Below are 13,505 nucleotides of genomic sequence, written 5' to 3'. Positions count from 1 at the left end.
ATATTATAAAATGGAACAAAAATGGGTGTCGCGTTTATTCTTTAGAGAGTGTGTTTTCCTTTCAAGAATGTAATATGAGAAATCATCTGCTTAGTTGGTGGTTGTATTGATGATTCGGCCCTTAATGGTTCAGACTTCCCGAAGGAGAAGAAGGAGGTGCGGAAAGAGGATGGGAGCAACAAATCTGAATCAAAGAGTATGCTTTGTTGTGGATCTTCTATGGAATGTTGTTGCTAGTAACCAAGCATGCTTTCTCTTTAGTTCCTCTATGAAAGTAGCATCAAATTGGGATTTTGTTGATGATTTGCAAAGCTTAATTGAGACATAATTCTCTCAGTTCCCACTTTTGCAAATCGTGATTGTTAGTTGAAGTTAGTTGGTTCTCCCGATCCCAGTTGCTTCTAATGCAGGTCTGTAGTCCTGAGTTTAGTGGGTGATTCTGTACGATCTTGCGATGATTATAACTGCAACACTTGAGGGTTGGTAGTAGCACATGCCGAAGGCTTGATGAACTCGTATGGCTTTTGTTCTCTTTCTTTTGGAGGGGAGAACTCTTCCACTTGCTTCTGCCTTTTCATCAGCTTCCATGCTGCAGTTTGACAATTTTTATTTCGGTGATATTTTTTGGGTTCCCCTTTTCCATCTTTTATGTTTGTCGATGGGTCATTAAAACAGAAAACGGTGATGTATGAACCATTTTCACCAATGATTTATTCATTGTGTCCACCAGTGATCTTTTGAGATACTGACGCTTTTTTTTGGAATTAGGGGTGAGAATTACTTATCGATGACTCGGGCATCAACTCTTGATTTTCGGCGGAAGACACAAGGTCAGAACAACTGGTCTGGGCCGTTGCGCCTAGTAAATGTCATCAGAAATAAATTCCCTACCTACAAGAATGGTACGAATGGGATAGTCATCAAATTTGCTGATGAGCCAGAAACGCCATGACTTAAGGAGTCTGTTGCCAAAGAGACAGCAGATCTGCTTGATCGGCGTCAGCGTCTTTCAGTCCGCGAGCTCGCAATGAAATTTGAGAAGGGCCTCAGTACTGCCACATTATTATCTAATGAGGTATGGGTCTTCCTGATTCCTGAACACTCATTTAGCAATTGGTCCAGTTATTACAGACCTTAAGTTATTGCATTGGCTTTAACTCTCAGGTTAAATGTAAACAAGTGGCTTTATTGGAGCGAGACATCCTTCTGAAGATCTAAAGAGTGTATTGGAGTCACTGAGAGGACAAGTAGCTGGCAAATATAAGGATGAATTTGAGGAATCAGTATCTATGGTTGGTTTTTCTTCTTTTGAACCATATTTACAACCACGTGAAGGATTATTGTTCCTCAGTGCGTTTTTAGAGTATCTTTAATGACGCTGCAAGTGTTCTAAACTAACTAATATGGTTTCTTAAAAGAAGTCTCCAGCTAAATATATATGCCTAAATCATCCCTTTGTTTGTGAGCACTTTAATAGTTTGACACTTTCTATAGGTGGATATTTTAGCAGTTCAGCTGTCCAAAAGAGAAAATGAGTTGCTTCAGCAGAAAACCGAGGTCACGAGAATAGCGACTTCACTCAAACTGGTGAGTTGATCCTCGTACTTTGGAAGTATCTTTATTCTATGGACCTTTGTAAGCACATTTTAGTACCATGATCCATTCTGTGTTCTCTGTTTACAATGTACTATCAAATGTCATGTGTATTTTCCCTGCTTGCTACTGGCTTTGGAGGAAAACTTAGTTCCGTCGTTTTTAAATGTAAATTATCTGCCATGATTAAGCAAGCCAAGCTGAAGTTTTGCCTTTGTTGGGACTTCTGAAACAGACTATCAAACAGTACTACAAATTTGAAATGGTGTTCTTTCCTTGCAAATGCACAACAAATTTTCAGGGGCCTGCCGATGGTTTGTTGAACAGGAAATTTTTAGGAGTTCTGCCTGATTTTCTTACCATGGTTAAGAAAATAACATGCTGGCAATGATTTGTGAGTAAAGCATGTTCCAATTCCTCTTGGAATGGCGCGTCGTTTTAGTATTTTTTTATAAACATCATTTATCCATATCAAGTATGCTTAATCTTGGTATATTCCCATTTTTTCATTTTCACAAATCACTCTTTCTATATCGTTCACAGGCTTCTGAAGATGCTAGGAGAATTGTTGAGGAAGAACGAACTAATGCACGCATGGAGATTGAAAATGCTAGAGCTGCTGTACAAAGAGTTCAAAAAGTACTTCAAGAGAAAGAGAACATTCACAAAGAATTGGAAAGCAGGTAAATTGTATATAATTTTATGAGCAGCATATTATCTTGTTTTCTGTACTTTGTACCATGCTTACCTGGAACTTATGCCTGAATCTGTATTCCTTATATATTCTTTTATTTATGTCATATACAATCACTCCCCTTGACTTCTGTACAGTTTTTCTATTCAAAACCAGTGGTAGTTTATTTTAATTTAACTATGCAACCTTCTACGTACTGCATCATACAGCAACAGATCTTCCTGCCCAACTTTGCTTTTATTGCTTGCTTGTCCAGATGCTGTGCTTTGACATTGTCCTCAATTTGTTATATTCATTGTATTACTTGCTCTATCGTGATAATGTAGATTCATTCGGTTGGGATATAGTTGGTATTAGAGTATTACATATCCATTGTGAATAATTTTAGACTATTCCATCGAAGCATTTTGTCCTCAAGCAATTTCTATTACATGTAATGACTTAATATTATGACTCTGATGATATATATCTTCAAGCAGTCCTATTATATTTGTTTGTTTTCTGGCATGTTGAAACACTTAATAAGTTATTTGTTTGTTTTTCTGGCTCGAATATATATATGAGATTTCATTAAAAAGTTAGGCAGTCAACTATGGTCATGACTTCAAAAGTTAGGTGTATGACACACGTGCGATGTCCAGAATAGACTATTAGCCTATAATATCTGAAAGAACTGTTTGTATTCAGTTGCAGCCCACCTAATAGGACTGCTTGATTAGATCTACAGTCAATTGTATTGGCTATGATCTTTTTATAAGATGGCACTATATCCACTGGTGTTTTTTTCGGAATTTGATGGTATGCCTGACCAAACATGATCCTAATATAATAACTGTTACCCTTTTACAGAAGAGGAAGATCTAGAAATTTGCATACCTAGAGGAACTCGCCTTCTTGATGCCCCTTGCTTACAGAAGGTACTCCTCGGGAATTTGTCCTCCAAGTCTGGGTATTTTGATCCTTTGATATCTGTGATGGGGGAAGGGAGAGTAAGGAGGGGATGAGGGATGGCACATGAGGTTAACATATATAGGTAGGCCATGCAGGGGAAGGTTGGGTAGCAGATATCTTTCCTTTTTCAGATATATTCTTATGTATGGTGCAGATATCTTTCCTTTTTCAGATATGTACTTATGTATGGTGCAGATATCTTTCCTTTTTTCATGAAACGCACACCTCTTAATAAATTAGAAAATATGTCAGAAATCAGAACTTACTAAATAATTAAATTGTTGTATTAATTAAATAAACAACTTATCATTGATTGCATGCCACTAAGTTACTTGTTTGTTCTTCTAAAATCTTCCCATATAAAAACGAAATATCTTATTTGTCTATTTAAATATTTATTCTTTTTTTAATATTGTTCAATTTGAAGAGGTAAACATGAACTTTCTATATATTTTATGTGTATTTAATTAGTTCAACATGTACTATAAATCAAGTTAAATTAACAAACAAACAATCTTAAATGTTTTGTTTCTGAAAGATGGCAATTAACAGCCTTCGGATTTTGTTGTTTGCACAATCAAAACACAAATGCACCTAATGCATCATCGATCTTTTGCAAGGTCGACATCGACTGAGTACGAGCGGCCGTAGGTCACAAGGGGGCGTGGAACTGCTGCAGCCCATCTGTGACAGAGCAGACTCCTGCGAATTTGCCCAGCTAGGTACATCCTCTACATGGTAGCAACTTGAAGAAAATTCTTCCTTTTTGCTTCCATGACCTGATATCCTCCTCACTGATGTATCGAGGAGCCGTGACCCGGCCTCACAGGAAGGGCCAGGGCGAAGACGTATCCCCGACGGCCAAGACACGGCCACGGTGGTGATTTTTGATGGTGAGACAGAGCAGACTCGAGCGACTTTGCCCAGCCAGGTACATCCTCTACACAACTACATGGTAGCAAATTGAACAAAATGTGACTTGATTAGTATAGTACCTTAGTAGTAGTAGGTTCCTGTACTCGCAAGTTTATGTCGAACAATCACTGCACCGGATATGCAAGCCTGGGATTATATATGTGTGGGGGTCTGTGATATTGTGAGTACAACAGCAACCAGCCCACCAGGTTCCCTTTGAAACCACTTAGCCCGGCCTGAGTCAAATACAAGGCCACTGTCATCTTTGAAATCACTTAACCTCAGATAAGACCCCCAAGGTTGATGGTTTTAGAATGTTGATGGACAAGTCTGAGGGGGCCAAACCTAAACAAAACATTTTTTATCTAATTTTCATCACCCCTACTTGCTGAAGATCCTGCAAAAGTGTACGGGCAAAATGTGTTGAGATCAAATGGTTACTTAATTTGTTTTCTTTACAAAAGACCGTAGTTTTCAAATGCCAGCTTGCTTATGGTGTACAGTTGACACAGGTATCAGATAAAATGCACACACTCGTAATCTTGTTGCACAACACTGGGATCAGATTTTTGACAACATTATACAGTAGACTGAGTAAGATATAAGTAGGGAACATTCTGTAATGTGCTTATGGATATTGATAGCAGAACAGATAACAAAATTGACTTGAAGCACAAGCCCAAACCACTGAAGCTTCTGTTGGCTGATGCAGTCTAACTTCTCGCCCATCTCGCGGCTCATGTGGTTCACCCAGTCCCCTACTCCTGATTTCCTATAAACCAGGAATTACCAAATTAAACTTTGTTTCCGTGGCTAACGGCCCCAACCTGGTTAACTTATAGGCTGGTAAGTGTCTCAAAACTGGAGAGTCTCACCACCTCTTTAGCAACACCAGAGCTCTATCCTCCTCTTCAGTCAGTGGCACGCTGAGGAATTTAGCTAACTTGCTCACAACTTGCAACGGGTTTGAGGACGTATTTTACACCAAGGCACCCGCGGTGTATGTAACTCATTAAATTATGAAGTTATCATTGATTTGTATGCAACTCATTAAAATTCACAGCCTGCACACTAACATATCTACTGTTACCGTGGTTTTACTTGTTTACTGTAGGTACTGATCAATAAGAAAAACTATTCCTTCTCATTTTTGTTACTCTATTCAGGAGCACATAAAAGATAATCAGCGTTTATTCGCTAGCTGGAATTAAAGGCAACGGCGAGAGAGCAAGATCAAGGACAACTTCAAAATTTAAGAATATATGCAAGGTACGTGCCGTATGACCGTCATATGTTTATTGACTATTCTCTAGCTGGAATGTGATTATTTCGGACGAAGAAAACCTCGTATTATAACAGTGCGTGTATGGATGGAGTTATACTATACGAGGTAGTATATGGTGCCTGTATGACCGTCATATGTTTGTTGACTATTCTCTAGCTGATTATTTCCGATGAAGAAAACCTCGTATAGGATGGAGTTATACTATACGAGGTAGTATATGATGCGAGGCACGGAATTTCTGAAAACATCACCTGCCGGACTTTGAGTATGTTGTGAACCTGCCATGGTCCAACACAAAAGTACTTAGGTTCACCTGGAGCAAACCTGGTCCAAACTGTCTGGTCTACAACCATAAAATTTAGATAGAAGGAAAGATAGATATACAACCAACATAGCTAGTGGATGCCACCATCAATCACTCTTTAAACTTTAAAAATATTTCAGAAAATGTCATCTGATCATCTGATCAGCACGGGCATTCAAAAAGATTATTACCTTCAAAATGCCTCCGGTTCACCGGGAGCAACAAACCTGCTCCTGACCGCACAGGTATTATAGTACAAAATATACATACAAGCCAAATTATATAGATAGAACCAAAACAAGCAGACAACGTTGAAGCGAATACGAAGCTAGAGGGTGCCATCGAAGCATTTATTCCCTACATATATATAATCCAATACATTATTCATATTGCCAAAAGGATAAATCTGATATTTGATCCCTAACAAAGCTCTATTGGCTTATTATATCTGCGACATTTCAATATGCATCAGTCCATAGTCATTCGTCCAAAAACCTCAAGGCCGCTGTAATTTCAGCTGGGATGTTTCCAGCTGCTTCATTGCCTTTGATCGTCAGCATCTGGACCAGCAAGTTCTTTCTGAGCTGTATTGAATCCTAGAAAACATAAAAAAAATGAATTGTTATATATATATATGTAGGGAATAAATTGTTGAAGAATGAATTGCACAACAAACCTATGTGAGTGGAAGAACATAAATTTATATTCAACAATGATATGGAAGAGAGAAACTTGTTATATATGCACCTACCGAAGTCCTGGAAATGTTATGCCCGAGAGTATCATCTTGGTGAGCCATCTCCTGTAGGAGTTTGAATCCAGAGTCCAGGCTGTGACAAAAAAACTCCATATGTTAGAACCTATACCAGTGAGGCTGTATTGTGCATGACCAATTAAAACTATTACCGCGGGGCTGTAATATAGGTATGATCTTGTGGCCAATCCACGAGTTGGGGATTCAAACCAGGCCTCTCCTGTTGCAATACACTGCCAAATTCTTTCAGAACTATCAGGGCTTCCTTCTTAAGTTCCTTGTCATGAAAGTCCTCTGAGCCTAGGAATGACTCGTTAGAATGATCAATCAGGAGAGTCCTCCTATTTTCAATATTAACTGCAAGGAGGCCGTAGGAGGAATCCACCAAATACAACGGCAATAGGTACTGCAATAGGTATACAAAGTTAATGGTGAACAGATAGTATACACACCAACTTTTAAGAAGGAAAATCCTTACAATGGACGGGGTCATGAGCACGTTGTATTTCGGCAAAGGCCGTACAATGACATTGTTAATCAACAAGTTGGTGCGTTCAGCTTGGCATAAGCCAGTCTGACTCAGCACCCGTGCTAGGCCATGGAATTGCAAATCAAACATATGCGTGGAGCCAACAAAGTCTGTTCCTGCGTTCCTTTGTATCGCGTCGCTACTAAGCTTACGCACTGCAAGATCGAAGCAGCTCGGATTGACCCATGTATCACCTCGCATGGTGTCTTGGATAGTCCGTAGACTTAACTCGATCACGAATGGACGAGGGCTCCTTATCCATATTGTGCTGCAAACAAACCGGCATGATAAAATCAGGGTATCATAAAAATATTGTACTTCAATGTGTGGGCAAACAATAGTATATTTTTTCAAAACTTTAGAAAGGTCTGAAATGTATGTACCTAAAAATTGGAGTTGTAGTGTCATTTGAGGACATAAGTACTATTTCGTAAGATAACCAAATCTATTATGATATGTTCGGTTGCAACTTGTTCCTATTACAGTTATGATAAAATCTATAGATGGTACATGTATCATGCACCAGGACCCGTTGCAATATACTACAGTTCATAGAAAATTTGTAGTTTAAAATAACGTGCTGTGGATGGTACTAACATGGCGTAATGTAAAAGGATAATATTAGCGCATGACCAGATTTTTGCAACCACTACGTTAGATCTTAAGAACCTTATGGACTTAGAAAGGATCGCATGATCCTAACCAGTGCATGCATGCAACAACTCATGAACGTGACCAACCCATCGACGTGGATTAGGTGAAAGAACAGATTTTTACTCGGGTTTAAAATAAGAAGCCGATAATGCATAATATAATGGTACTGATCTGCAGCTAACAATTGCAAATAAATTATAGATAGAGTTTAGGGCTGCCAGAACAAACTCTAACTGCTCCTCGACTGAGGAAAGCATGACGTAGTTGTATATGTACTCGACTGCGTCGTTCACTCCATCAAAAATCGGCATTGCAGCCATTGGCACGGGCAGAAAGTCGTCTTAGCACCAGGACGAGCGAGCGAGGGGGCAGTGGACAACGGTGGACTCACAGCCGGACCATATATATGAGTGTCGGAGGGGAATCGTCCGGCACCAGGTCGGTGACGCATTAGCATGTTGTATGGATTGGAAGGTGCCCCTTATCATTCCATCCGTGCATGTTTCATTACAAATCCTTGCTAATAAAAGGACAAGCATATGTTTTTCTTCCATACTCCACTGGGCAAATAAATATACGCCGGATTATATATCTATTATATATGTCTCCCTTTCCCGATCGGAAGAAGCATAATTTAACTTTCCTTATAAACAAATCCGATTAAGGGAATATTAATGGCCACACTGGGAAACCCATTGAACGTATGGTAGGCTGGACCGGGAGATTGGACACTATAACGTTTTGGAAGGAAATGACTTTAAGGATAATTATAGTTCTAATTGACATATCCTGGCCGGGAGGAATCGTGGGCATGTACTCGGAAGGTGGCCCATATCCTTCCGTAGTTACAATATTCCATAACAAAAACTATAGGAAAACATGGAATAAAATTATTTTGGTTGCATGCTCCACCCGGCAAATGTATCAACGCCGGATTATATATTTCCTAATTTATGTCTCCTTTCCAAACTTTGCCTCCAGATATATAGAAAGAAACAATTAATTTATTTCCCAAATATACGTCAAACACGGGCGTCCGAGAAATATAAAGAAACACAACGTTTTTTCTTCTTCTGTTTTTGTCCTCCTCACCACGATCAAAAAGCCCGCGCCACTTGAAGAACTATTGTTTCCGTGTGTAGAAAGAAACACAACGCACGGGCATACGGCAATCCTTGATTCCATGTACAAAATTAATTATATTATCTTTGGAATGTCATAATGCATGATAGCATGCGATAGCATCTGTCAAGGTAAACGTATTTTCCTTTTTGCGCTGCACTGTATATTAAAAAATTTGAACCTACACTGAAAGAGATTCATACGTGTAGCTCAAATGAGAGTAGACAGGTTACCATTTGAAGTCCATTATTGACAGTTTGGTCATCAAATATATATTAGTCAAATATATAGTTCAGAACTTCACAGTATATGGCTCCGAAATATGACGACACTGTTAAATAGATTTTTTTATTGAATATCACATATTATTAAACCTCCAAGACATAAGCGAACACTTCATAATGTGACAATTGGCAACAAAATGTTGCATGCAAAGCGTTCATACATTTTTATATCTAAGACAAATTGTGCACTTGTGTACACAGATACTTCTAGCCTCCATTGTTCCTAGCTTGAACAACACCATTGACGTACGCACGTGTTTCGTCAAGTGTCATGAGGCTGGCTTCATGGATATCTACGCTAAAAATCAGTGTTATATAGTAGTGACATAGTATTACATAAAAAATACATTGACAACAAATGTAAAATAGAACGCAACCCCTACCTTGTAAAAAAATTCAAACATATGGAAATTAGTAATACCAATGCAGTAAACAAAATGTTCAGCTACCATCTTCTAATTAGTACAGATATGGTTCTATCAGCTGACTGCTCCGTATAGGATGTCAGAAATCACTGCCGGAGCACATGAATAATTTTGCAGGATGAAGTCTCCTGTTACAGACACACTTTTGGGCACTATGGCCACTACCACATGGCAACCCTGTCACAAACGGCTAGGTCACAAAGGGGAAGCTGGATAAATCTTCGTGGCTGGGAGCTCTGCGAAAGTCCTCCAAGCTTATCTTTTAGGAGTTATCTATCTCTAATAATTTATTTCTTAGATTCATGTTGCCCGGGTTTGATTCATGTTGCACCAGAATATCCATAAGTAATACAGAAGCTTGCTCTAGATAATTAGCTAAGATCCTTACTCGCCATGCTAGTTGCTAGGGACGTACCCAAAAGAATAATCTGGTGCATGCTCTGATCAGAAGGTAAAAAGAGAAACCTAGTATTACATGGCATCTAGAGAAGGATACACATTTTGATGAACATTTAAACAGTTGATACCTGCACAGCCAATCGTCTTGGCTGGGTGCAACCTATAAGTCGACCACCCTCAGCCCAACCAGCGTCCTTAAGATACTGCAGAACGATGCTTGCTCTCTGAACCAATCCTCGCCAGGTCCTAGATTAATGCAGCCTTGTACAATTTTTTAGGTTAGAACTCTTTCAGATCCGCAGTAAACTCATGAAGGTACATGAACCAATGCAAAAAATAAAAATGAAACTTGAACTGAACTGATAAATAATTAGTTCAGACGCGTGAAAGTACAAGTAATCAATCTTTTTTCCAAAGATTGCACACTTCAGCGATCAGACACGTGCATTGTCACATTCTCCAGAGTCGCACGGGCATTTGAACATATTTGCAAGTACGCAGGCTACCATTTTATTATTTATTAGATGTACATATGCAAAATATATCTTGAAAAGCTACACAAACTTCCCTTCTGCGTGTGTTGGTCTTATAATTCAGACCAATCATAATCATATACTTCTGACCTATCAGAATAATACAGGGATAATAAGGACGCCAATAAATTTACATTCAACCATATTATCAAAATATCAAAATAATAACAATGGATATGATCACTTGCCGTAACACAAAAGTTTCATTGCATGTTCCAGGTATTTTTCAGGCCAATCATTATATCTGAATCACATATTACACATGAAATACTACGGTGGGTGACATGTACACTCCCAGAAACATTGCGATAGTAGAAAAGATATAACAACGATGATGGTGCCAACATGACGGCTGATTATTGAAATGCAGTTAGTAGCTCAACTAAATGGAGTATACCTCCAACTATCAAAATACCAAATAAAAAAGATATATGTAAAAAAACGAATTAAAATAAATCTTGACCATCACAAGAGTAAATGTTGTGTCATTACATAACCTGCCGGTCTATTAAGACCGGACTTCAGCCTGTAAGGACTTCCTTGTAGACGATGTTCTTCATCGAGGTTAGTAATGACACGGTCGGTGTTTTTCGCTTCTTTGGATTGTCCTTTTGCTTGTTGGACTTCTCCTTCGGCTTCTCCTTCTGAATGAGTATCTTTATGTTTCTCTTTGCGGTGGCTCGAGACAAAGCAACATAGAGTTGACCATGAGAGAACACGGGATTGGGTAGGTAGACACCAACAATCGGGATTGTCTGCCCTTGAGCCTTGTTAATGGTCATAGCAAAGCTAAGCCTTATAGGAAATTGCTTCCTCTTAAACTTGAACGGAAACATGTCGTTTTCAGATGGGCAGAGAGGTATTCGAGGAAGGAAGACCCTCCTGCCAGCGTGTTGTCCAATCACGATTTCTGCATCAATGGTGTTCCTCTCAAAACCTCTAACAACAAGCCTAGTGCCGTTACACAATCCATTTGCTGGATCAATGTTCCTTAGAAGTATGACAGGGCAGTTCAGCTTTAGCTTGAGTGCATGCGGAGGAAGACCGTTAGGAGTCAATCCATTCGGAAACTCCTGAGCGTAGTAGCCATATGGGTCGTCCTCCGCACTGTCAAAGCTATGGTATATTACTTCATCTCCCTGAAAACGCTCTATCATGCGGATGTTTATCTTGTCGACATTGTCGTTTGTCATGGAAAGGATTGCTCGGGATGTCATGTAATTTGAATCAGACATGTTGTCATCTAGACTCGAAAACACGTGGTGAATAAGCTTCTCCAGGTCGTCAACCTCGCCTGTAGACGGCAGACAAATGTCTTCAGGGAGTAGTATGTTGCCTTGATCGTCGACTTCCTCAGTGCCATTGCCGACCCTTAGCAAGTAATTTGCAAACCACGTGTCATTATGAGCCCTCATGTTGGTGATGAGCCGAAGCTGCCGCATACCCTTCCATAGATGAGAACTTCGTAGGGTTGCATCAATTATCTGGCCCCGCGACCCCCTTCTGACGACCGGAAGCACCTGCCTAAAGTCCCCGCCAAAAACAACAGTCTTTCCTCCAAAGGGTCGGTCGCGTATTCCCATGATGTCGCGCATGCTATTGTCCAATGCCTCGACCGCTTGTCGTTTCGTCATGCTGGCCTCGTCCCATATTATCAATGAGGCCATCCTAAGCAGCTTGGCGGTCCCACTCTGCTTCGTGAAGCTGCACGAGGCTCCATCATCGCAACTCAATGGGATCTTGAACCTCGAGTGGGCAGTCCTGCCGCCAGGCATGATAGAAGCGGCGACGCCCGACGTCGCGGTAGCGATACCAATATTGCCATCGCTCCTCACCTTGGCAAGCATCGCCCTGTATAGAAAGGTCTTCCCTGTACCTCCAGGGCCATCAACAAAGAATACACCCCCATCACCGCGTTCAACAGCCGCTAGTATCTCGTCGTATGCGGCCCTCTGCTCCAAGTTCAGGGAAGATGCCAATTTAGTATCATCCACGTCAAACTCAACAGTTGATTCCTCGATGACCTCTCTTGCCTCACCCTCGGTTGGGTCAAACGCATCATCTATGCTTGGAAGAGCGAAATCAACAATGTCTTTACCCATGGACTGCAACATACCCCTAATGTCAAGCAACACCATCTGCTCCACCTCGATAGGGGACGTGCGTGATCGACGATAGTCATCTGACATAGGATCGAGGTGCCTATCCCATAAACCACGCACGTCGCTTGGCTCGCAGTGCACCAAGATGGTTGCGAAGAGCCTCCTAAGAGAACATGGCATCGCCCACTGCTCAGCCTCAGTAAGACAGTTGTCGAGCGTGTTGTCTGCCTCGATGAGTCCCAACCTTTCAGCAGCTTCTCTAAAGCTCCCACATAGAACGCCGTCCACGGTGAGCAAGTCGTCGAAGGATGTTTTGCCCGTAACATGGTTTAGCAACACACGCAGGTAGTATCGGTCACCCTCGGCAGGATTGGCAGACACGATGCGACCTATTTGAAAACGCTCGACCCGCGGCTTCCAAAACTTCTTTTTCTTCTGCCACGTGAAGCTTCCGGGAAAATCCTTGTACAATATATGCCTAGCCCGAGGGTGTTCCTGGTTAGCCTTGAAATACTCCGTTAACATGGATTTTGAATTATTTTCGGAGGCGACAACATTCTTCAAGTCAGCCTGCGCATTGAATGCGACCCTGTGCATATTCGGGAGATGAAGAGGCAACTGCAAGACAGGTGGGTAATTGGCGCAAAGTGGAAAGCCAAATATCCTCCACATAGCCTCCGGAGGGGTGATCCACCTTGCATCAACGTATCTCTTGATCTCATCAATGTTACCATCGGCGTCGGGATGGTCGATGCTGAAAGAAGCCTTATCATGGCCCTTGTAAATGTACTTGTAAAGATATTTGACGGCCTTTATGCTGGAGCAGACCTCAACGTTGATGTGGCAATTGAACATCCGCAGCAGGTATGGGTTATAAGGCACAACCCATCTGTTGTCCAACATCTTCCCTCGGACCTTAGCACGCCTTCCATCGTCTCTACGCCGATAAATTGGGTACGAG

The 13,505-nt window shown here is 40.8% G+C and overlaps 1 protein-coding gene and 2 long non-coding RNA genes across 16 annotated transcripts in view; 2 read left to right on the top strand and 1 right to left on the bottom strand.

Moving 5' to 3' along the window:
- The window catches only part of LOC123099854 (uncharacterized), a 4,442-nt gene extending 3,230 nt beyond the window's left edge, over positions 1 to 1,212 (top strand). The window contains exons 2-4 of the long non-coding RNA XR_006448258.1: positions 134 to 196; positions 769 to 1,075; positions 1,165 to 1,212. This is a non-coding gene — a long non-coding RNA (uncharacterized lncRNA). The remainder of the gene's footprint in view (positions 1 to 133; positions 197 to 768; positions 1,076 to 1,164) is intronic.
- A 1,042-nt stretch (positions 1,213 to 2,254) lies between these two features.
- LOC123097311 (uncharacterized) overlaps positions 2,255 to 13,505 on the top strand; it is a 16,513-nt gene continuing 5,262 nt past the window's right edge. For all 3 annotated transcript variants that reach the window (XR_006446997.1, XR_006446995.1, XR_006446996.1), the window contains exons 1-4: positions 2,255 to 2,276; positions 3,137 to 3,204; positions 3,859 to 4,169; positions 5,320 to 5,422. This is a non-coding gene — a long non-coding RNA (uncharacterized lncRNA). The remainder of the gene's footprint in view (positions 2,277 to 3,136; positions 3,205 to 3,858; positions 4,170 to 5,319; positions 5,423 to 13,505) is intronic.
- LOC123097310 (transcriptional regulatory protein AlgP) overlaps positions 9,037 to 13,505 on the bottom strand; it is a 22,887-nt gene continuing 18,418 nt past the window's right edge. For 10 of the 12 annotated variants that reach the window (XR_006446984.1, XR_006446992.1, XR_006446988.1 and 7 more), the window contains 2 exons: positions 10,038 to 10,170; positions 9,037 to 9,378 (listed from right to left, as the gene is read on the bottom strand). The gene's annotated coding sequence lies outside the window, so the exon portion shown is untranslated. Of the gene's footprint in view, positions 9,951 to 10,037; positions 10,171 to 13,505 lie in introns of all 12 variants that reach the window. The other 2 variants (XR_006446985.1, XR_006446983.1) reach the window with 2 other exon arrangements.

This window comes from Triticum aestivum, chromosome 4D (genome assembly GCF_018294505.1).
Source record: "Triticum aestivum cultivar Chinese Spring chromosome 4D, IWGSC CS RefSeq v2.1, whole genome shotgun sequence".
In the NCBI taxonomy this organism is placed as follows: Eukaryota; Viridiplantae; Streptophyta; class Magnoliopsida; order Poales; family Poaceae; genus Triticum; species Triticum aestivum.
The sequence above is the reverse complement of the archived record's forward strand: the minus strand, read 5'-3'. Positions and strand labels throughout refer to the sequence as shown.